Consider the following 24,162-nt stretch of genomic DNA (forward strand, 5'->3'; position numbering starts at 1 on the left):
AAGATTTTCAACCAAGGCAAACCCAGAAAGGATGTAGAAGTAGGGGGACAAAGTCTAGAATTATGAAGAGTTAGAACTGAGAAGACTTCATTGCCTATTAGATATGGGTAAAAATGGAGAAAGGAAATCAAACATGGTGCCCAAGTTCCTGACTTGGGCACTGGAATGTGCACTGATCTTAGAGGGAGAGGAAACGTGGAAAGGGTAGTTGGGAGGAGAGAGTAGCAGAGATGAGGAATTCTGGGATACACTGAATTTCAGGTGTTTGTGAGATGTTGAGATGGATGTGTCCAGTTAATAGTTGGATAGACAGTTCATTTAGTTGCTCATTCATTCAACAAATGTTTATTCAGTAACTACTGCGTGTAAGACAATGCTTTGGTTTTGGAGAGCTTGCATTCCAGTTGGGGACAAGGATCTGTAGCTCAGAATAGACATAACAGACATCTGGTCTGGAGGGAGACTTTTAGAAGTCAACAACCTGGACATGGTGGGTGGAGAAAGACACAAGAAGAGGATGAGATGGATGACCCAGTGGGAGAGTGTCAAATGAGAAGCATGGCTTATTTTGGACCAAGTTCAGTCAGGATATTTCTTTTCTATGGCCTAGAGGATTGAACTGCTTTGGAAAATGTCTGCACACCCCTTCAATATGATTACTTTCTGACTGTACCTAATTTCCAGTCTAGCTACCACTTCTGTGAGTGGTGGACAAGTCCCTGAATCTTAGATCTGACGGTCTTATCCCTAAATTAGAAATAATATAGCTTTAACCTGCATCAGTATAACTTTCTTGCTTTAGGACCTCTCTGGTCTCTGTTCTGTACAGAATGTTCTTCCCCATGACCTTTCCCTGCTGGGCTTCTACTTCTCATCAGATCTCTGACCCACTAACACTCCTGCAGAGAAGATGTCCCTGACCCTCCAGGAGAAAGCAGTGTAAACCCTGGCCCTTGCCTGCTATTTCTTTCACTGTGCTTCACTCACTGTTGATTCTCTCACTCCCTAACCAGAATGTGTTAGGAGAGTGTGAATAAAGTTTGCCTTGTTCTTTGCCATAGTCCTATCTCCTAGAACAGACTCTGGCACATAGCAAGCAAGTAGTACTTTGTGAAGCAGTACTATTTTTTTCCCCCCAGTAAAAATGGGTTTATATGGGATCAGCCAAGAATTGCACTCCAGAGTCTGCAACCATGGTGAGACTCAGGCAAGTCTCCTTGAATTATTTTGAATTTGAATTATTTGAATAATTTAGAACAAATAAAGGATTTTCCAGCTTTATCAGTACATTTTAAAAAACAACTATTGAACATTTCTATGTGCAAAGACTTCATTAAAGTCCTGGGGATACATAACTAAACCTTCAGTTCAGTTGCTCAGTCATGTCCGATTCTTTGTGACCTTATGAATTGCAGCATACCAGGCCTCCCTGTCCATCACCAACTCCTGGAGTCCACCCAAACTCATGTGCATTGAGTCGGTGATGCCATCCAGCCATCTCATTCTCTGTCATCCCCTTCTCTTTCTGCCCCCAATCCCTCCCAGCATCAGGGTCTTTTCCAATGAGTCACCTCTTCGCATGAGATGGCCAAAGCATTGGAGTTTCAACCTCAGCATGAGTCCTTCCAATGACCCAGGACTGGTCTCCTTTAGGATGGACTGGTTGGATCTCCTTGCAGTCCAAGGTACTCTCAAGAGTCTTCTCCAACACCACAGTTCAAAAGCATCAATTCTTCGGCCCTCAACTTTCTTCACAGTCCAACTCTCACATCCATACATGACCACTGGAAAAACCATATCCTTGACTAGACAGACCTTTGTTGGCAAAGTAATGTCTCTGCTTTTTAGTATGCTATCTAGGTTGGTCATAACTTTCCTCCAAAGAGTAAGCATACACACCGAGGAAACTAGAATTGAAAGAGACACATGTACCCCAATGTTCATTGCAGCACTGTTTATAATAGCCAGGACATGGAAACAACCTAGATATCCATCAGCAGATGAATGGATAAGAAAGCTGTGGTACATATACACAATGGAGTATTATTCAGCCATTAAAAAGAATAAATTTGAATCAGTTCTAATGAGATGGATGAAACTGGAGCCGATTATGCAGAGTGAAGTAAGCCAGAAAGAAAAACACCAATACAGTATACTGACGCATATATATGGAATTTAGAAAGATGGTAATGATGACCCTGTATGCGAGACAGCAAAAGAGACACAGATGTATAGAATGGACTTTTGGACTCTGAGGGAGAGGGAGAGGGTAGAGGGTAGGATGATTTGGGAGAATGGCATTGAAACATGTATACTACCATGTAAGAAACAAAGTGCCAGTCTGTGTTCGATACAGGATACAGGATGCTTGGAGCTGGTGCATGGGGATGATCCAGAGAGATGATATGGGGTGGGATTCAGGATTGGGAGCTCATATACACCTGTGGTGGATTCATGTCAATGTATGGCAAAACCAATACAGTATTGTAAAGTAAAATGAAGTAAAAATAAAATTAAAAAAAAAAAAAAGAGTAAGCGTCTTTTAATTTCATGGCTGCAATCACCATCTGCTGTGATTTTGGAGCCCCCCCCAAAATAAAGTCAGCCACTGTTTCCACTGTTTCCCCATCTATCTGCCATGAAGTGATGGGACCAGATGCTATGGTTGTAGTTTTCTGAATGTTGAGCTTTAAGCCAACTTTTTCACTCTCCTCTTTCAGTTTCATCAAGAGGCGTTTTAGTTCCTCTTCACTTTCTGCCATAAGGGTGGTGTCATCTGCATATCTGAGGTTATTGATATTTCTCCCAGCAATCTTGACTCCAGCTTGTGTTTCTTCCAGCCCAGTGTTTCTCATGATGCACTCTGCATAGAAGTTAAATAAGCAGGGTGACAATATACAACCTTGACATACTTCTTTTCCTATTTGGAACCAGTCTGTTGTTCCATGTCTAGTTCTAACTGTTGCTTCCTGACCTGCATATAGATTTCTCAAGAGGCATGTACTTGCTTCTTATTTGCAAATAGGTTTATAATCTCATCAGAGATACAGACACTTACACAGCTATTATAAGGGAGTGAATAAAGATGGGGGCAGAGGTTTGGGTTGGTGTGAGGAAGGGTCTGGAGATGTGCTGTATGTGTGGAGGAAGGAACTAGGTGGTCTCAGGGCTCCAAACTGGCATACTGGCATCATGATGCCACCTTGATATTCTGACTCAAAAGCTTTATTTATGGATTAAAAGATAAGACAGGAGACGGAATCCACTTTCATCTACACTAGACTGTGAAAGTATTAGTCACCTAGTCATAATATCTGTTTGACTCACATGTACAATACCTCCAGATGTATATAAACAAACATAGTAGGTGCTCAATAAATATTTTTGAATAAACAGAAGTCTCATTTCAATGTGGAATATAATTCACAGTTGGTGAATATGGAATGGAAAGTGGAATCTCGTTCAGCCTAGCAAGGAAGGAAATTCCAACACATGCTGCAACATAGATGAATATTGAGGACATTTTGCTAAATGAAATAAGCCAGTCACAAAAAGACAAATACTGAATAACTTCACATATATGAGCTACCTGAAATAGGTAAAGAAATAAAAGTAGGAAGTAGAATAGTGGCTGCCAGGGACTACAGGGAGCGGGGAATGAATAGTTGTTTAATGGGTACAGAATTTCAGTTTTGCAAGATGAAAAAGTTCTGGCAATTGGTTACACAAGAATGTGACTATACTTAATGCTACTGAACTGTACACTGGTAGAACTGGTTAAGATGGTAAATTTTATGTTTTCTGTATTTTATTGCACTAAAAAAAAGAAGAACAGATAAAAATCAGAGTGTGACTAGTGATTCAGTCGCATATGAATCTGTGTTATTCTCCTAAGTTAAAGAATTCATCGAATTCTTTAGGAACGTCAAATGGGTTCCTAGCGAGAGTTCCTCCTGCTTTCAGAATCTGTGTACATGCATGAAAGGCGCAATGGGAAACTGAAGCTCAGAAAGAGCTTATTTATCATTTGTCCCAGGTCACACTGTCAGCAGCGCTGGTCCCGTCATTAGAACCCAAGTCATTGACTCAAGTGCAGTGTTCTCCCCATTCTACTTGTCAGGGTCAGGGGCAGTCTCTGCAGCCACCTCTCACATCCTGATCCTTCCTGGGGCACCCCCATTCTTTCCCCAGGACATATGTACCTTGACATTTCTGCATGAAAGTCTAATAGGCACCTTGCAAATAGCTATGTGGAGCTCCGATTTAGTAGTTACCAGACAGTATATTTTTAAAAAATATTTAAAAATATCATTTATTTTTGGCTGTGCTGGCTCTTTATTGCTGTATGAGGGCTTTTCTTGAGGTACAGTGAGTGGGGGCTACTCATTAGTTGCAGTGCTCGGGCCTCTCTTCTGGTGGAGCACCAGCTCTTGGGCACGCAGACTTCAGTAGCTGCGGTCCCTGGTGTCTAGAGGACAGGCTCAGTAGTGTGGCTCATGGGCTTAGTGGTTCGGCAGCATGTGGGATCTTCCTGAACCAGGGATCAGGCCTGCATTTTCTGCATTGGCAGGCAGATTCTTCACCACTGAGCCACCGGGGAAGCCCCCTTAAAAATAACTTTTGATGACAGTTCACTATGTGATTTTTGGCATATAACTTAGAAGGAGTTCAAAGAATGAAGTCACATTTCTATAAACAAAACTCTTTTCCAGTGAACTGATTTTTGACACTAATTGCTCTCAGTGCTAACATCTGTAAATAAGAAAAATAGGACTAGAATTGATGCTTAATCCTCTGTCACTGCAGCAATAAATATTATATACCAGTGGATGTTGCGTATTGTTTAGTCGCTAAGTCGTGTCTGACTCTTTTTCGACTCCATGAACTGCAGCCTGCCAGGCTCCTCTGTACTCGGGATTTCCCAGGTAAGAATATTGGAATGAGTTGCCATTTCCTTCTCCAGGGAATCTTCCCAACCCAGAGATCAAATTCATGTCTTTTTACCACTGAGCCACCAGGGAAGCCCATATCAAGGGATACCTAAAGTAATTAAAGAAAAATTTCAGATATCTCATGAGATAATTTCCTATAACACTTTATATGCTTAGGAATTATTTCTTAAAAACCATATTTGCTATTTTGATCAATTGTGTACTATTAATCATTATGATAACTCAATGCAGACGGAATTTTTTAATGTTTACAACCATATGGTTAGAGGAAAGAAAACATTTTACATTTCTATTTATATACATTTATTAAGAGATATATGACATGATCAATTAGAGACTCTCAATCTTACAAATTGTGTTGGTTAAGATTTTAGAGGAGAGGTAAATAGAATGAAAACATGAGTTCAAGAAATAAAAGAAACTAAAATTTCTGATTGTTAAAAGAAGCTCTTTCATATACTAATACTTTTTAGGTAAATGTAAACATCAGAATGCTATGATATTCACATTCAACTAGATCTTTTAAAAGAGTGACTTAGGATCTTCATTTCAAATTTTCAGTATTTACAAATTGTCATAAATTACCTCTTTACAACGATTAAACTTACAATGAACAATTTTAGATGTCAGTTTGAAATATGGGTTAGAGTACATATTTTTCAAAATTCTTTTGTGGGTATGCAAACCAAACCAGTTTGAAAACCGCTGGTACAGACTGTCCTTGGTAAATTGTACTGTAAAGGATACTCAGAAATGGGTAGGTAGCCAGAGGAAAATATGGAACCTAAAGAGATGCTTGATTTGGGTTTACTCTTGTTTCTAAAGATGAGAGAAAATGCAGAATGTTTGTGCGCGGAGGAAAATGATTTCGACATGAAGGGAAAAGTGAGGGTGCCGGAAGGTGGTTTGGGGCAGTGAAAGACGTGGGCACGGAGTACCAAAAGAGGTGAGGCCCTTGAAAGGGCGCGGCAGAGGGACAAGGCAGCGCGAAGGGCAAGCGCGGATATCCATATGGGCTGGCGGGGAGCGGGTGGTGGCTGGAGGAAGCTTTGCTGGGATCGAGTCCATTTCCTCAATAAAACCGAAGCAAGATTAGCAGCTGTGGGGAAGGGTGGGGGAGGAGGTGTTGGGGATGACACGAGAGAGATGTCGAATGGTCGTTTAAAGAAGTGGGATGGAATCCACTCGGGAAGTGTATTAGGACTTCGGCTTGGTTTCTGGAATTTGTTGAGGAGTCAGCCAGGCGATGTCCGCCGGGTGGTCGCACGTGAAGACGGACGGGAAAATTGCATTTAACTGGCTTGGCAGGTGCTCACACTGATGCGTGAAAGTGCAAGGGAGCTGAGGCCGAGTCTTTAAAATGATGGAGTCTGGACTTGAAGTTGCGGAAGGAGAGAAGGGACGGCATAAGGATGGGTGATACAATCCATGAATTATTAATTCCCTGTGTGTGTGTGTTTGGGGTGGGCGGTCAACTGCTGCGTTTGGAGTTAGGACTCTTTTTAACATGTCAGCCGTCTTATTTTCTTTTTCCTAAGTGCAATGACTCTCCGATTCTCCTTTTCCTTCCTCAATACTTCTGCCGCCGTTTTCACAGGTGGAATATCTTCTAACATCTTGAAAGAAGTCAGTTGCGGTTTCTTGCAGCGTTACTTCTGCTGTCCGATTGGCCTGCTTTGTGCATTATCTCGGAACTCACTTTTCAGTCTGTTTTAATCCGGGGCTTTCTTCCCGCCGCAGCCCATCGGGGCGGTCTCTTCAGGCTCTGGGTGAGAATGAAGCGCTGATTGGTTGCCCTGCGGACCGGGGCGGGGCTTGTCGTCCGGGGCAGAGAGGGCGGCCTAGAGAAGAGGCAGCGCGGGTGCTTCTTGGGCCGCTGGTGTCTTGAGATCCCCGGGTCCCGTGTCAGCGAGACAGGCGCCAGGGACGGGACTGCACGGGCCGCCTGGGACCTGATTCCTTGTTTTCTGCCCAGCTGGACGTTTTGGCATGCAATGCAGACACTTTGGTAGCTGGGCATTTATCTGGGAGAGAGTTTGCGATGACATCACAGTTAAAGGTTTTTGTTTGGCCGGCACGCTTCTCCGCCAGCTTCTTTGGGTGGGCAGGCACGGGCCCAGTGGGGGCAGCCTAGGGCTTCCTGCCAGTACTCCTTTTGAAGGACACAGGGTCAGAAGGGCAGTTGAACATTAACTCTTTGTGGCAGCACTTTATCTATCCGGAGAGGCCTGGCGGCTAGCCTATTTGGACTTAAAGCAGCTCTATCAATGGCAACCCACTCCAGTACTCTTGCCTGGAAAATCCCATGAACCGAGGAGCCTGGTGGGCTGCAGTCCATGGGGCCGCTAAGAGTCGGACACGATTGAGCGACTTCTCTTTCACTTTTCACGTTCATGCATTGGAGAAGGAAATGGCAACCCACTGCAGTATTCTTGCCTGGAGAATCCTAGGGACAGAGGAGCCTGGTGAGCTGCCGTCTATGGGGTCGCACAGAGTCGGACACGACTGAAGCGACTTAGCAGTAGCAGCAGCATACACAGAGTGCCATCCACCAACACTTTATTTCCTGCTTCCTTTGTGCCACACCCTGGGGATGTTTCCAAAGAGAAAGGCAACTTCCAGCTCGTTCCAGTGACTCTTTCTCGTTCTCAAGTCCCAGCTCTTGGTGGTCCCTGCACTGAATTCTGACAGCCTGTAATGTCAACATTAGTCTCCCATTTTTCAGATGAGGCAGTTGGGTCTTAGAGAGTTGAAGTGACTTACCAATATCATTAGATAGGCGGTTGGGACAGAATTTGGTTTGGCCTGGATCTGCCTTTAAAGCCCAAGTAGTATCTATGATTCTGCTGGAGCCATGTCCTCCAGGGCTACTGGGTTTGCTGAGTGGGAGAAAAAAAGAGGAGTAAGTCGAAGTGCTGAATCCAGGTGACTGTTAAAAGCAGGAAAAAGAAGATGATTTTCATCTTCCCTTCAAACAACACTGGACAATACGACTTTCCCAATCCTTTCACACTAGAGAGTAATCTGGGATGTTGTCAGTATGACACAGTAGAAATATTAATAGTAGGGGTTAAGAGGGTTTGGGACTAGACCTGCCTTTACCATAACTAAATGTGTTACGAAGGGCAAGATACTTATTGCTATATCTCAGTGCCGCCATGTACAGCGGGGTGATAGGTTGTGGCACAGAATTAATGGAGATAATAATAAAGTCACTATATAAACATGAGAAAAAAATAAAAGCAGGGAAAGTACCGTGACTTACTTTGATTGTTTACTTTTTTCTGTGCCTGTCACGGAACTATGCTCAGAGGAAGTCTGTTTAACCTGGCTCTACATGATGAGCAGGGAGTTCCACAGGCGGACAATGGACATTTCAGACCCCGAAGAGTTCAAAGGGGCAGAGATTCAGGTAACCACAGAATGTAATGAGGGAAAGCCCTTAGGGAGGCCCCATCCCTTCATTTTACTGAGGGAATAAATGGAGGACCAGAGAGGGTATTTAATTATTTAAGATCAGGAAACAGGAGTGCCCAAACTGGAGCTCCCTGGGTCATTGTTATTTAGTCACTCAGTCGTGTCTGACTCTGTGACACTGCAGACTGTAGCCCGCCAGGCTCCTCTATTCATGGCATTTCCCAGGCAAGAATACTGGAGTGGGTTGCCATCTCCTCCAGGAAAATCTTCTCAACCCAGAGATCAAACCTACATGTCTTGCATTGGCAGGTGGATTCTTTACCACTGAACTAATCTATGGTCTGTTTTTATTAGTAATTTAGTAGTCTGACTTATAGTCAGACTATAACTCTTAGTACGAAGAGTTATTCATACTTGTTAGCTGCTGCTGCTGCTAAGTCGCTTCAGTCGTGTCCGACTCTGTGCGACCCCATAGACGGCAGCTCACCAGGCTCCCCCTTCCCTGGGATTCTCCAGGCAAGAGTACTGGAGTGGGTTGCCATTTCCTTCTCCAATGCATGAATGTGAAAAGTGAAAGTGAAATCGCTCAGTCGTGTCTGACTCTTAGCGACCCCGTGGACTACAGCCCACCAGGCTCCTCTGCTCATGGGATTTTTCCAGGCAAGAGTACTGGAGTGGGGTGCCGTTGCCCCGACACTTGTTTAGCAGTTACTAAATGAGTATATTATATGCATTCCTTTCTTTTAGCCCTTGGGACAACTCTGTGAGGTAGACAGTATTTTACAAGAAAGAAAACTGCGACTGAGAGAAGTAACTTGCCCAGGGTAACACTGCAAGTCTAAGCTGGGAGCCCAGGCTCTAGTAGTGATAAGCAGATAAAGAAAGAAGGGTGTGGCCCAAAAAACCCCTTTCAGTGTACATGTTTTTATCTTCCTTATTCAGATGAGGAAACCAAGGTTCAGAAACAATGACTTGCCCAAGGTCACAGAGCAATAAGCGGTGGAGTAGGCAGTCGTCTGGATCACATTATACCCAAAGACCGAAGTGTGAGACCATTCCTGGGTTCTCTACTCCTAGCACAGCCCCCTTCTTGCATAGAGAAGCAGTCAAAGCCCCTTGTCTCTTGCTCACCTTTCAAATCTTCCAGACAGCTCTGCCTTGGGAATGTTGTCCTCTGCAGGCAAAGTGGCATTAGTCAAATCTCATTTTCCAGTGAGAAATTATTAATATTATCCTAACAGGACAGTGACCAGTTCTCCCAGCTGCCAATGTGGTGATTTTCTGCATTCCTCCTCAGTTTTTCTTGCACAGCTTTGTTATCAGGGGGTCTGGATCACATTATACCCCAAATACCAAAGTGTGAGATGCTTTTAGCTCCATGACCCTTTGCAGAAGCCACTTGGTCAAGCCTCTTTGGTTTACATTTGCAGGATAAGCATCAAGGGGCAAAGCTTGGTCAGGACAGTGGTGCTGGAGGCACAGGGCCTACTTGAAGTTCACTAGCACCTCTTAAATCTGGGTGAAGAGTGACGAGTAGACAGAATTATGAATTGGGGGTGGAAAAATGAGCCTTCTCAAATATTTCTGTTCATGAGTAACCCTCACTGACTGAGTGAACCAGCTGCATGCAAGGGTTCAAAATTAATTAGGCTCATCTGGCTCATCTGGCTCATCTTCACTGCTAAATAAGGTATCTCTGAGGGCTTGGCTTCCAGAAGCGGTGTTTGGAAGGAGGGTTTCTACTGTGGAAAGAAGCTCTAGACCAGACCCCAGGAGGCCTGGGGGTCTTGAGCCAGCTCTGCTAATGGCTGACCGTGTCACCCTGGAAAAGGCAATTCACCTCTCTAGGCCCATCATTATTCATTCCCATTTCTAGAAGTGCTCCTGTGGGCCTGGCACTGTTGTAACGGTTGAGACAACTTCTAACAAGATAGCTGCTGCAGTGGAAGACCTCATGGCTTCTGTGGGGAAATGAGCAAGGCCAGAGATTGTGGATTCCATGCTGCTCTGGGGTATGGGCAAAGGAGCCCTGGAAGACCTGATATCAATAGGACTCTAGCCTTATGGAAGCTGTGTGATAATTTAAAAAGTTTCCCCTTTTACTGGGTAAATGCAGCCCTTAACCTGGTTGCACAGCTTGATAGGCAGAGCCCAGGCAGATATTTGTGTCCCTGGTTGCCTCCTGGGCTGATCACTCTTTTATTTTTTTAATTTAATTTAATTTTTGTTTTATCTTGGAATGTAGTCACTTTATAATATTGTGTTAGTTTCCAGATCACGCTTGCCTGATGAACAGCTTGCTTATCTGAACACAGCAGCCCTGAATGTCGACTGAGATAGAAAGGTCCAGTAGAGGAAAAGTTGGCAGAGGCCATTTCAGGCTGAGGAAAGAGCATGCATAAACCCTGCAGGCTGGAGAGAGAGCTGCCTCAGCTGGGGACCTGCCTTGGTTCACTAACTGGAAGGCTGAGTGGGTTGTGTCTTATTAGGGGGGTGTTGAAGAGAGATGAAGTTGGGAATATTGGCACAGGCTGTTTCCTCACTTTTGAAGCAAATAGTGGGCATCAGTTCAAGTATAGTATTTAAACACTAGGGAAATAGTAGACAAAAATCAACCTAATCCCCTTCCCTGGGGGAATTCACATTCTAGTGAGACCCCGATGGGGCTCCAGTGTCTCTGACGGTATCAGGAAGCCATATTGATTTCTGACCCACTTACCCTCTAGCACTGTAAGAACCTGCCATCTGAGATAATGTATGTAAAAGGCCTTTGGGAAGTGGGAACTTCTGGATCATTCCAATGAATAATCACTTTTAATGTCATTGTTGTTTTTGTGCTGTACACCGTATAGGATCTTAATTCTCTGATTCTCTGACCAGGAATTGAACCCAGGCCATGGCAGTGAAGGCATCAAATCCTAACCACTGGACCACCAGGGAATTTCCAGTCACTTCTCCCCGCTACCCCATGTTAAAAGTCTTTATTGAATTTGTTACAATATTGCTTCTATTTCATGTTTTGTGTGGGGTTTTTTTTTTAGCCAAGATGCATGTGAGGTCTTAGCTGCCACCAGGGATTGAATCTGCACCCCTGGATCACCAGAGAAGTCCCCCCAATCACTTTGAATATTAATCTGATTGACCAATACTGGTGCTCAGGGATTTGGGGACCTGTTCCTGGCACCCACCTGATCCTCCCTTCTGGGAAGAAGACATCTTTGGTCGAGGTCATGATGTTACAGGAAATGTGATGCCTTCCTTTGCTGTGCTCTCAAGACCCATTCTGACCAGGAGAGATCCTTCCTTCTCTGGGTCAGCTGAGCAGGCTGGACAGGATGTGACATCCTGCTGCCAGTATAGGAATTCACTGGCTCGTTCTCAGGCTGCAAGCACCTGCTGTGGTCAAAGTTTCTTTCCCTTCTGGCTGAAGGACCCATGCGAATGAGAGAGTCAAAAATCACAAACAAAAGGGAAACTCTGTCTCTGTGGTAAGAGAGGGTTATCCCCGGGCTAGCAGTTGTGTCTATCCTGATTAATAAATAGGTCTGGTTCAGTGAAAGAGGCTGATTCCTAGGCCTGGGAACTTGTCCTCTCCCTTGCTGTGTGACTGTAGGCAAGTCAATTCCCCTTTCTGGGTGCTAGTTCTTTCCTCTATTAACCAGGAGGTTGGACTTACTCAGGCTTGACCACAGAATCATTTGAACTTTTCTGGGGAAACTTGATGTATAAAGCAGATAAGAGAAATGAAGGTGCAGTTGAGGCAGGTTCATGGAGATCTGTTGACCTCACGTCATCCTGTCTCATCCTCCCTGGACAGACTTCCCCCACTATTACCCTGCAGTCATAGTGGAATTTGGTTTAAAAATAAATGGATTATATAATTTTCATTCTACCTGGGTCTTCTGGCCTCTAGGCTCAGGGTAGGGGGTGAGGATAATTAAAAAGTCTCTAACTTCTACAATTTTGTGTATACATGGAAATGGTTATCCAACCCTCTTTCTATTTGATATAAATATAATTTGGATTATCTAAGGGACTCTCTATTTCCATGCATAGACATGAAGTTTCATTGGCCCTATTTGACTTTGTATTTATGACTGTGACAATACCATGAACGTGTCTAAAATGTTTCCCATTTCACTTTCCATGCAGTATGTTTCCCAAATTGGGCAATCTGTGATTTTTTTTTTTTCCATAAAAGGGATGTACTTGCTAGAGGCCAGCAGCATAAACAAGATAGGAATTTATTTCTCTCTCACATATGAAGCTCAGGTAGATTACTGAGGGATAGAATGATGGCTTCTTTTCTTCTCACTTTATTTTTTAATTGAAGGATAATTGCTTTACAGAATGTTGTGGTTTTCCATCTGTCATACAGCAACAAGAATCAGCTGTAGGTACACCCATATCTCCTCCCTCCCAAACCTCCCTCCCATCTCCCACCCCATCCCACCCTTCTAGATTGTGACAGAGCCCCTGTTTGAGTTCCCTGAGTCATACGGCAAATTCCCATTGGCTATCTATTCTGTATATGGTATTGTAAGTTTCCTTGTTACTCTCTCCGTACACATACATCTCACCCTCTCCCTCCTCCCCTCCCCCATGCCCATGTCCATAGGTCTGTTCTCTATGTTTCTTCACTGCTGCCCTGCAAATTAATTCATCAGTACCACTGTTCTAGATTCCATATAGAATGATAGAAGAACTCAAGTTCTTCCCATCGTGCTGCCTTCTGGTCCTCATCAGGTGCCTTCCATCCTATGATCCAGGATGGCAGTTCCTGCCATCAAGTATGCGTTTGATCCAACAGGAAGAGGGAAAGAGGAATTGGGGAGAGCTTACCATTTCTTTTTCAGGGAAGAAGTTGCACATATCACTTTTTTTCATATTCCACTACCTATAATTTGATCATATGGCCACCCTTACCTTTAAGTAAGGCCAAGAAATCACTTTACCTGGGTAGTCTTGTGACTAGATAAAAATTCTATCATTATGCAAAAGAAGAGAACAGACAAATGGGCCAAGTGGAAATCTCTACCAAGAGTCTAGCCATTTCTTGGGCGTGAATTTTTACTTTTTTTAGATGTGAAATTCTGTGATGTGAGTAGCATCTAAAACCTTCAACCTGGACAGGTGCTCAAGATTTCAGCTAATCCAGTCTCTTTCATCAAATGATGATGAGGTTATGAACCCATTTTACAGATAAGGCAGCAGAGAGATTAGGTGACCTGCCCAGGATTAACTTTGTCAGTAGCCCAAGGAGAAATTCATCTTGTAGAGATAATCCCAGAAATGGTGGGATTCCATGAGCACCTGAAAGGGCCCATTTCTCTGTGCTTTTTATTCCTCTTCCCATGACATCCTGGCTCTTCAGACCGTACCTTACCACGGATGCTATAATTTTGGGGATAGTGTGGACTCTGATCGGGGGACTGGGATGTCCTGAGGGAGCCCGAGCTTTGCAGTTACACATAGCTGGCTCTCAATAGTAGTTCTTCGTTTTATGACTGTGTTGCCGTGGGCAAGGCATTTCCTCTTGACTTTAGTTTCCTCTTGTCTAAAAAGAAGAGCCTATCCATCTCCAGGTTTTCTTCCCACCCTCCCTTCTTCCTTCCACCCTTCCTCGCTGCCCCTGTCCCCTTTCCTCCTTTCTTTTTCTCACTCATAGAATGAATATATAAAGGAATCTGGTCTGGGACTTAGTACTGATAAGTGAAAACCAGTGGTAGTTTCCTCCCTTTCTTCCTTCTTCTTTCCTCTTCTCCTTTCATTTTCTTTCTCTTGTTTCAGTTTCATGTAATTTTAAGATATTTTTTCCCACCAGGTTCATTAGTCACAGGACCCAGAGGACTTAGGTTCTCTGGTGCCCAGAAATAGTTGCCCTGATGGGTGAACTTCTAGTTCCCTTTACCAGTTTTTTTTTTTTTTTTTCTTTCTGAATCAGACAAAGAGAACTTCAGTACCTCTTGGGTTTCCCCCTCTGATACCTTATCACTGTACCCTAGCTTGGTAATTTCTTCCCTTCTTCTATGTGTAAAATTTTTTGAATGCTTGGAAATATCTCGTGGCTCCTGTGGGGTTTTCTCTCCCTTGTATGTAGCTCTGGTTTTTATAAGCTTCTTGAGGACAGGGAATGACAGCTGTGTATTCCCACCTTCACGTGTCACAGAAGTGATAACAGAAGCCTGATTGGAGATGAACTTCCTCTGAGCAAGGACCCTGTGTTCTACTTCTTTGCATTCATCATTTGTTACGTAAAGAACAAAGGAAGAAAAGAGGGGTGAAGGGAAAGGGAAAGAAGGAGGGCTGGGGGAGAAAGGGAGAAGATTGGAAAGTGAAAATGTTAGTTGCTCAGTTAGTGTCCTACTCTGTGACCCCATGGACTGTAGCCCACCAGGCTCCTCTGACCATGGAATTCTCCAGGCAGGAATACTGGGTTGGGTAGCCTCTCCCTTCTCCAGGGCATCTTCCTGATCTAGGGATTGAACTCGAGTCTCCTGCATTGTAGGCAGATTCTTTACTGTCTGAACCACTAGGGAAGCAAGAAGGAGGAAGGGAGAAGGTGGGAAATCAGCATTTATTAAGCACAAAAAGTGCCAGCTTTTAAAACATGCAGTCTTACTTAATCTTGACAGCACATATGTGAGACAAATTACAAAGGATAAGATTGAGGCCCAGAAAGGTGCTGTCACTTGTCCAAGTTCCCATAGCACATAGGAAGCAAAATGAGAAGCGGAAACAAGGTCTGTGAAGCTGAGGTCAGGCTCGTAAGAGCCTTGAACCTTGAACCACGAGTCAGTTACTGACACAGTCAAGTGTGAGAATTAAATGGACTGTGTAGGAAGCCAGATCTGTCTCAGGGATTCCTTTTAACAATAGTAATAAAAAGTTCTGTGACCTTGACAAAGTCGCTGGCTGTCTTGGAACCTCAGTTTCCCCATCTGTCATGAAGGGGGCCCTCTGTAAGTGTGGGGGTCCCTCTCAGCTCTTGTGTGTGGGTTGCAGCCTCTCTCCCTGAATTCCTAACCATCAGTGTGAGCCATTTAAACGTGATAGATTCTTCCAGGAGGAACCATGCCTCTTTAGCTAGGTCAGGCCAACCAAACTTATTTGGGGTTTTTGATGAGATTTCTCTTAATTGATTGGGGTGAGGAGTTCAGAGCTAAATTGGAAGACTGGCTTTTCAGCTCCAAGATAGAAGAGACTGGGGCCTGACATGACTTGAGGTTGTCTGCCCTTTTTGAAGGCTGATGAGAGAGCATTCTGCACCCAGCCACACTCCCTCCTCCCTGGAGAGCACAAGGGGAGCTGATGAACAATGAATAATAAATAAGCTGTCTTGGTCCTGGAAGAAACAATGTCAAATTTCTGGGGCTTTCCTTTTGCCTCTCTCCATTGCCTGGACAGTTTTCAATGTTCTTTTGTTCTGTTTTGTCTATCTCTTTTTCTTTTCTTCTCTGCCTCCTCTCCTCCTTCTCTCCTTCCCTCTCTCAACTTTCTTTCTTCCTTCCAGATATTTTCTTATTCTAAGTTTCAGAACATTTAGGAGAATAAGAGCTTTGGAATGATAATGCTCTCCAGAGTCTAGTTTACAGTGATTTTTATGTCTTCTGATCGTTAGTATTTTCTGTCTCTTGCTTATTCATAAAACTAAAGAGTCACTAATAGTTACAACTGGGAGAACTTAACAATGGATACCAAGCACCATTCTTTCACATCCTACAAGGCACTACATTCTTTCACTCAACAGATATTTATGAAGCATCCAACCATTTCCAGGCACCATCATGGAAAAGATTCAGTCACAACCAAGGCAGAGTCTCTTTTCCTAATGGAACTTACATTGTAGTTAGAAGCAGACAATGAGCAAGTGAACAAATATTTAATGTATTTTCAGGTTATTTAATTACATCTTCAAAACAACCTCATGGCAGGTATTGTAAGTTCATTTTACACATGCATAAACACTGAGGTGTGGATAATGAAATTATCTGTCCAAAATCAGATGAGAAGTTTGAATGCACCCCAACCCAGTGGTTTTTGTAGGACCCAATGAAGCTTTTTATTATGAGTCCAGAGGCAGCAAAACCGTGAGACTATGAAACTGAAGCTCCAGAGCTCTTCACTTGCATGGGCCCTTCTTCAAGTCACTCAGGACCTAAGTTTTAATCCCTTCCTTAGTGCAGGCCCAATCACATTTTATAAGACTTGGGCTTCACAAAACCTGGACCAGTCTTCACTGACATGAGGATTCACAGACTTCCAATTTTCCTCAAGAACTCAGAAGCCAATGGAGGAGAAAGACATGAAAATACAGCATTGTAATACATAAAGATGAGCGCTATAATGGAGCTGTTATGGACTAAATTGTGCTCTTCAAATTCATATGTTGAGACTCTAACCCTCAATGTGTGATTGTATTTAGAGATAGGGCTTTTAGGGAGGCAATTAAAGGAGGTCATAAGGGTGGGGCTTTTTATTAGGAGAAGAAGAGACAGCAGAGAGCTATCTCTCAGTGTGCACACACAGAGCAAAGCCCATGTGAACACACAGAGCAAAGCCTGTGTGAACACACAGAGAGAAGGCAGCTGTCTGTAAGCCAGAAAGAGAGCTCTAACCAGAAGCTGAGTTTGCTGACATCTTGGTCATTGATTCTAGCATCCAGAACTCTGAGGAAATACATTTTTGTTGTTTACACCACCCAGTCTGTGGAATTTTGCTGTGGTATCCCTGAGCAGACTTGTATAGGATGGATGTACAAGGGAGATGGATTTGAGGATGGGAAAGCATTCCAGGCAAAGAAAACAGCTGAGTAAAGATGTGGAGATCTCAGATAGCGCAGCATACCTGTCCCCAAGGCATGCGTGTGTGCCTGTGTATTCAGTCACTAAGTCATGTCTGACTCTTTGCGATCCCATGAACTGTACCCCATCAGGCTCCTCTGTGCATGGGATTTCCCAGGCAAGAATATTGGATGGGTTGCCATTTCCTCCTCCAGAGGATCCTCCCAACCCAGGGATTGAACTGGCCTCTCCTGTGTCTCCTGTATTGGCAGGTGGAGTCTTTACCACTGAGCCACCTGGGAAACCCCAACATACCTGTAGAACCATAAGTCATAATTATACATACTTATGGAGTACAGAGGCAGAGATAAACAATGGCAGGTGGGTGGGGGAAGATCGAAAACATGTAAGATGCCAGGCTCAAGACTGGGTTTTACTGATAGATGTGGGAGTGCCCCTGGTTTGCCCTTGAGCAGGGTAGAGTCAAAACCATCATGGTGGCAGGAGGAGGGAGATGGATGGGAGGGAGGGACACTAGTCAGGTGACTTCTGTAATAGGTCTGGTAAGAAAGGGTATAGCTCTGAAGTAGGTCAGTGGAGTTGGAGACAAGGACATGTTTTGGGACTGGGAGGAGGGAATGGGAGAGAGGAGGAGGAGGAGCAAGAATCACACTTGAGCTTCTCACTTGGATGTCTGGTGCTTGGAATATTTTGGCTACATCAAAAGTGACTTGTGTATATACCTAGATTTAATTTAATTATGAGGAAAAGGGTTTGGAGTTTTTATATTTCAAAGAAATATCAGGTGGAGGTGTGCTATGGTCCTAGATTTGCAGATTTGGTCAGCTGGATGCTTTGCTGTTTGGAAGCCAGCAGAGTGGGAATAGGTGTCCAGGAGGCATGGGAGTGGATCTGCAGGCAGCCTTCATTAGCAGCATTATGCTTCTCAGTAGGATGATGGTTCCTTTTTTCTTTCTTTTTTTTTTTAATAAACATGAAATAAGCCAAGGAGGTTGCAATGTCATAGAATTAGTCAGTGTCAAACTTGGTAACTGCTTGGCTTAGGACAAAGCGTCTGATAGAGTTCTGATCTTGACCTAACTTACTGTATGCCTCTGGGTGGGTCATTTACTGTCTCTGGGTCTCAGTCTCATCTTCTAAAAAATGAACCACTTGGGTTAAATAATCATTAAATTCTGTTTTAGTGCTTACATTCTATATATCACTGTTTAACCAACATTATGTTAAAAAAAATGTACATAAATCAAGAGTTTAGGGGAAGATTAGGGTTTTATTTCTGAGGACAATACCTAATACAGTCCCAAAACAACAAGCTTTAACTCCTTTGTCATTTCATCTCAGGCTGGACTAATAGAGGACTCTGGGGAGAAGAGATTATTTGGATATCATCAGTTTCTTTATTCCACACTTGAAAGGAATGAGGAACAGCAAGAGCATCACCCAAGGTCATACAGCTGGTGAATAGCAGAGACAGGAACTGAACCCAAGTCTCCCCAAAAGGGCCACGAGGGGGATATAACCATCAGGTTACGCACTACATGACTTTGTAGACTCTTATGTGAGTGGTACGCCTGAAATTATGGAGGCAGAGATCCTGCTCTTGACCCCTACTTTGCACCCCTCTCATTCTATGTATCTAGTTGTGAAGTGACTTAGCAGCAGCAGCAGCAGCAGTTGTTTAAAATGCCTCCTCACCCCACTGGATACCCAGCACCTCTCTTCCCTTTTCCTTGCCAGTTGGAATCCTATTCATCCTTTAAAACTCAGTACAAATATGACCTCTGTGTCCCCTTTTTTCACTTTGTACATACCCCTATGGCCATATATGGGATTTCCAGGTGGTTCACTGGCAAAGAATCTTCCTCCTAATGCTGGAGATGCAAGAGACATGGGTTTGATTCCTGGGTCAGGAAGATCCCTTGGAGAAGGAAAAGGCAACCCACTCCAGTATTCTTGCTTGGAAAATTCCATGGACAGAGGATCCTGGTAGGCTGCAGTCCATATGGTCGCAAAGAGTTGGACAAACCTAAGTGAATGAGCACTCCTGCAGGCAGTGGCCACATATACATAACACATCACATGGGAATAGTTTCTTGTTTGTCTACAATTAACCCAAAAGGGTAGGAACTGTGCCTTACTCATCTCTGTACTTCTAACGTCTAGCCCACGTGCTCAATTAATGTCCATGAAATGAATGAATACAAAGGATAAATGACAGGATGAGTGTAAAATGAGGTTTGCTGGAGAATATAGAATCAAACAGAGAAGCTTAGGAAGCCATGTCCCATGAGGTGTAAATGAGACTGTGGTTTTCCTCTCATCTGGCTATTTCTTGGACCCACAGGTCATCACCCTCATTAATGACGGGTCCCCTAAGCTGTAAGCAGGAAATGCTTTGGTATCAGGCCTGATGGCCCATATTGAAGACATAAGCCTTTGGCCCGTGACTCACCAATGGATTCCAGAAGGCTCAGTGTGGGTGGCCTTCCTCAATCAATCAATGGTTGGGCGTCCCAGCTTGTGATTGGATCCAAGCCACCCAAGCGTAGAGGTCTCTCAGATGCAGCCTGTATGGAGCCCTCTGGCCATCAGGCCTGTGTAAGTTGTAGCCACCCACCAGGAGATGCAGACAAGCATCCATAAAAGCCAGCTTTTATAACTACTGACACCCCCTTGAGCATGGTCATTATGATTATTTAACATTTATGAGACACCCTTGGTGCAGTGGGGCTAGGGGAAAGCCAGTTGGGCAGTCTCAACACAAACGGATGTTTCTATATAACCATACAAAGGTGATCCCTCCCACCCAGATTAGTTCATTTGCAACTACATTCAGGAGCTCATATAGGCCAGGGCAAACCTGAATGTATTCTGTATAGTATCAATCCAGGCGTTAACACAGGGAAACCTCAGTTAATCAAAACCCAGCCAAGGAAAATTCTCAATTAACTCTATTTTGATTTTTACACTGCCATTGATTTGTTCTCTGAGTGATGTTGATGTGCAAAGTCTTTTGTTCACTGTTTCTCATTCAATAAAACATATAAACTGCTGACCATGCCACATCACGTGTCTGCTCTTGACATTGTAGAGATAAATAGACAGCCTGTGCCCCTAGACAAGGCAATCTTATGGGGAAGAGAGGCATGGAAATAGAAATATAGTCTTGCAGGTGATGTGTAAGAGCCAAGTTGATAGAAAAGTGGAGGGCTACAGGAAGGAGTGGTTAACAGGCTAGGCAAGCTTTATAGGAGAAAAAGCTCAACATGGCATTTGATTGATGATGACAATTTCCAGTGGGTTGTGTGGAACCACACAGGAATGTGTGGACCTTACAAGAGAGGAAATGAATGAACAAATGAATGGGAAGGTAGAATTTCACAGAGGATTGAGAGAACCCTAAGATATGCAGAAGGGCTGAAATCTACAGTGTGAGGGGATGAGGTAGAAAATCTAGGCAAGGACTAGATTATAAAGGCCTTGCTCATTGTTTAAGAAGTGACTGCTGGAGGACTTCCTTGGTGGTCCAGTGGTTAAGACTCTGCACCCCAAATGCAGGGAGTCCAGGTTCGATCCCTGGTTGGGGAATTGATCCTACATGCTGCAACTAAGAGTTCCCATACCGCAGCTAAGACCCCGCACAGCCAAGTAAACAAATAAATAAAAGAAGAAGTGACTGCTGCATTTGGAAACACTGGTCCCCTTGGAGTGCTCTCATCCCTTGATTTGGGTGGCATCACCTTCTGATGGAGCAGCTCCTACCTCTTTGGCCACATCCCCTCTGTTATTTCAGAGAAGGCACTGGCAACCCACTTCAATACTCTTTCCTGTTAAATCTCATTGATGGAGGAGCCTGGAAGGCTGCAGTCCATGGGGTCACTAAGAGTCGGACATGACTGAGAGACTTCCCTTTCACTTTTCACTTTCATGCATTGGAGAAGGAAATGGCAACCCACTCCAGTGTTCTTGCCTGGAGAATCCCAGGGACGGGGGAGCCTAGTGGACTGCCGTCTATGGGGTCTTACAGAGTTGGACATGACTGAAGCGATTTAGCAGCAGCAGCAGCCTTTGTTATTCACATGGAACTATCTATCTTCCTCTGCCCATGCTTTAATGACAGTGTTCCTCAGGGTTCCCAACCCTATTTTTCTCATTCTAGATCCTTCTCTGAACAATTTTCCTACTACAGTGATTCCCCAAATGATATCCCTCATCCAGATTCTGAACTCCATATATGTACATAGATCTAACTGCCTATGGGACATCTCTACCCAATGGGGCAGCCATCTGCTTCCTAAACCTTCATTTGTTGTGTGTTTCCAGTCTTAGGAAAAGTGTCAATGCCTGGAACTCTCCTAGACTCTTTACTTTCCCTCATTTGTTGTTGTTCAGTCACTCAGTTGTGTCTGACTCTTCAAATCAATTCCACCAACCATGCATTCATTCACCCATGAGACATTTGTGGAGTTCTTCTGTTTTTTCAGAGATTTGACCAGCATCTGGGGATGAGGAAATGAGTAAAACAGAGCCCTGACCCTTGAGGAGGAGTCAGAAGAAAGGGACATGATTAGGTGGCTGTCACTGTGGGTGCAGCAAGACAGGGGTGTGGGTGCAAGGTGAAGGCCCCTGTTCCAGCTGGGTGGCTGGGCTGGTATGAAGGAGACCTGGCAAAGCCTCTTCAGGAGATGATGCCTGTGCTGGGTCTCAAAGACTGAGTAGCATTTGGGCAGTGCAATAAGAGGCGGGAGATGGTGAGGGGAGGGAGTTGCTCCAGGAAGAAGGGTCACAAGAGGAAGTGAATGGAGATGATACATGGCACAATGTGGCTATAACTGCAAGCAGCTGAGAGCTGCTGGGGAGAAGAATGGGAGCCAGGGGTGGTAAGAGATAAGGAGCTGAGGTTGGGTTATATAGAGCCTGATGAAGAATTAGGACATATCTCAAGGGAAACTATTGAGTGTCCCTTGAACATCAAGGAGATCAAACCAGTCAATCCTAAAGGAAATAAACCTTGACAATTCATTGGAAGAACTGATGCCAAAGCTCCAAATACTTGGTCCACCTGATGTGAAGAGCTGACTTGTTGGAAAAGACCTTGATGCTGGGAAAGATTGAGGGCAGGAGGAGAAGGGGGCAACAGAGGATGAGATGTTTGGATGGCATCATTGACTCAATGGACATGAGTTTGAGCAAACTCCAGGAGATAATGAAGAACAAGGAAGCCTGGTGTGCTGCAGTCCATGGGGTCGCAAAAAGTCAGACACGACTTAGTGACTGAACAACAACAAGGGAAACAGGCACCTGGTGTTTGGAGCTGGGAACTAACGTGAGCAGGTTAATTGTGCAGGAAGAGCATGTCAGCAGGTGGGGTAGGTTGTCAGAGGAGGGAGGGTCTGCTACAATAAGAAGGTCATACAAGAGGTGATGAGGTCATATCTGAGGTAGGTGCTCTAGGAATGGAGAGACAGTGCTGCTGAGGAGACAGCTCTCAAGCAGGGTGAGCTGCCTTGCTCATCGTTTGCCTGTGAGAATGATCCTAGGGTAGAAGGAAGGGACTGAGGTTTTTCCCTTGAATCAGAGGTGAATATTGCTCGTGTTTTTGGAACACTGGAGTAGAAGCAGGCTTCCAGCATAAAAACCTTCAACTTTAGACCAGATTTGAGATATTATATCCCAAAATGTCAGGCACGCTTGATTTTCTCCCTGTTCATGGAATGGGGGCAGACTGCAGCTCCTGGATCTGGCCTTGACCCCTCTGGGTTGAATCCATAACCTTTAACTGGGCACAGAGATCCAGGACAGAGCAGAGGGCCGCTGGGCCATGTGGATGGTGGGAGTGAAGTCACAGTCACCTTTGCTGCCCTGCAGACTGCTGGCTGTTGTGGGGCTCCTGCTCCCCTCCATTTCCCACTAGGAAAGCTGGGTTACTGGAGAAATGCAGCCGTCCCCATCCATACTAGAGAGGGAGAAACTCCTTGAACCCTGCCCATCCCGGCCACCATGGCTCTCTGCCTCCACAGTTCAGTTCAGTTCAGTCACTCTGTCGTGTCCTACTCTTTGCAACCCCATGAACCGCAGCATGCCAGGCCTTCCTGTCCATCACCAACTCCTGGAGTTCACCCAAACTCATGTCCATTGAGTCAGTGATGCCATCCAACCATCTCATCCTTTGTTGTCCCCTTCTCCTCCTGCCCTCAACCTTTCCCAGAATCAGGGTCTTTTCCAATCAGGTGGCCAAAGTATTGGAGTTTCAGCTTCAACATCAGTCCTTCCAGTGAACACCCAGGCCTGATCTTTAGGATGCACTGGTTGGATCTCCTTGCAGTCCAAGGGACTCTCAAGAGTGTTCTCCAGCACCACAGTTGAAAAGCATCAATTCTTCACATGTTTATCATTAAAGGGCTAATGGAGGGACTGCTGTGGTTGTCAGATTTATCATCACTCTGTCCTACTCTGATTTAATCCTCCAGAAAAGCTTATGGTCTTAAAGGGAAAGGGGCGCTGAAGAAGAGCTTGCTGTTCTCAGGAAAAAATGAGTTTTAGGGTTCTGTCTAGATGACGGTTTCCTTTTCTCTTTCTTTGTTTTGCTTTTTGTTCATTTTGTTACAAAGGGCAGGTGTTTCCTGTTGTCTTTGAACAGAGTAGCCTCCCTCTGGTACTGTCTTAGAGCAAGTGAAATGGGGTAAGTCTGAAGAAAGGATGGTGAGCATGGGGTTGCCAGCTCTGAGCCTCTCCTTCCTCATCTGTAAGAGGCTGGCCTATATGAAGTCCAAGTCCTCTTAGCTCTAAGCATCTAAGATATGGTTCCGTGGGTCAGTGAGTTGGGGCAGCAGCACCAACGAATGGGAAAACAGGGAGTCAGGAGTCCTTGCTCCGCTTGCTAGCTGTGAGAGCCTGGACAATTCAGTTCACCTCCCTGAATCAGGATTTTCCTGTTTGTCAAATAAAGACAGTTATCCTGTTTATATATTTTCAGGCTATTGGGAGGA

The 24,162-nt window shown here is 44.4% G+C and overlaps 1 non-coding gene across 1 annotated transcript; it reads left to right on the forward strand.

Moving 5' to 3' along the window:
- The first annotated feature begins 20,688 nt into the window (after positions 1-20,688).
- Positions 20,689-20,761, forward strand: TRNAW-CCA (transfer RNA tryptophan (anticodon CCA)). Its single transcript has one exon. It is a non-coding gene; the product is annotated as a tRNA-Trp (tRNA).
- Positions 20,762-24,162: the final 3,401 nt, after the last annotated feature.

Source organism: Budorcas taxicolor, chromosome 3 (genome assembly GCF_023091745.1).
Source record: "Budorcas taxicolor isolate Tak-1 chromosome 3, Takin1.1, whole genome shotgun sequence".
Taxonomy (NCBI): Eukaryota; Metazoa; Chordata; class Mammalia; order Artiodactyla; family Bovidae; genus Budorcas; species Budorcas taxicolor.